Consider the following 1,386-nt stretch of genomic DNA (forward strand, 5'->3'; position numbering starts at 1 on the left):
CAAAATCCTAGATGAGACAGTTAAGAAACCTAGCCACAGCATGGCTGGGGGCAAACTGTTAAGAAGTTACTTTCAGGAGTGAAAGGGCATCAACCACTGTAGAATCTGATTAGGTGATAAAAGGTTTCCAAACAAAAAGTTATCTGAGTTTTCCATTTAAGAACAAAAATTCAATGTGTTGGGCTTCAAGAATGAGTAAGTGAACCAAAGCAAAAATAACTTGATGAACAAAGAAAAAAAAATGGCCTAATTCAAGAGATTATTGTTGTTGTTAGGTGCTGTCAAGTCAAGTATGACCCATATTGACCCCATAAACAACAAATCTAAACCCTCTTCTAGCCTGTGTCATCTTTACAATCTCTGACACACTCAAGCTCATTGCTACAGTCACTGTGTCAATACACCTATCTATTAATTTTCAGATGCCAAATAAGAATCTAATTCTTTATAAACCTTTCTGCTGCTCTCAGAATTAAAAATGTACTTGTTTCATTCAGTTTCTGGATAATGCTAAGTACAAATGCTATGATAGAGAATCACCTTTGTTTATTTTAAGTGTGTTTTCTTACAAAAAAAAATAAATGTGCTTTCTTAAGAGTTAGAATGCACATTATTTAAACATCTCAGCAATAGAATTAAACAGCAAAATTTTGTGTCTTTTACTTAATAGCTGTGCTTACATGAAGAAGTTACTTCTATTTATTGTTTTTAAATATTTCAGCTCTGAAAATCAGGATAAATGTAAGTACTTAAACGAAATTATTGTTAGAAATAAATAAACAAAGCCAAGGAAGTCACTTAAATTTATGTTTGACTTTGAATGACAATGTATTTGTGCTTCTAGATTCAAAGGTCATGCTTATAATGACAATAATATTAGCTATTTTATTCATTATTGCAAATATATACCAAAGGTAGAGGGTTGTGGAAAAGAAGACTCTCAATGAGACAGTTCAACATGGTGACTGCAGCAACGGGTTCACATGTGTCAGAGATGGTGAAGATAAAATAGGGTAAGACAGATTTCAGAGTACTCAATTTCACAACACCTAACAACAACAACCACAGAAACCACTGAGGGAGTTCTGATGACTTAGTGGAAAAGCATTGCCATGTCAATCCAAAGGCATTAAATTTTATTCGACAATTTTCTCCACAATCAGAAGATGGGAAATCCCTGTGTGATTTATAGCCTCTGAAAACCCACTAGAAGGTCAGCTATGAGTTGATTCTGACTTGATGGTACAATGGAGCTCTGGTTGCCTAGTCAGGAGTAAGGAGTGAAGCTGCCAAGCCAAGGGAAAGCATTTAAAATCCACCAATTGAAGGGAGCTCTGGTGGCCTAGGGGCAAGACGCTGTACTGCAATCCCAGAGGAACGAGGTTC

The sequence above is a fragment of the Elephantulus edwardii genome, unplaced genomic scaffold (genome assembly GCF_000299155.1).
Source record: "Elephantulus edwardii isolate Elephantulus edwardi_28Jun2011 unplaced genomic scaffold, EleEdw1.0 scaffold00199, whole genome shotgun sequence".
Lineage (NCBI taxonomy): Eukaryota > Metazoa > Chordata > Mammalia > Macroscelidea > Macroscelididae > Elephantulus > Elephantulus edwardii.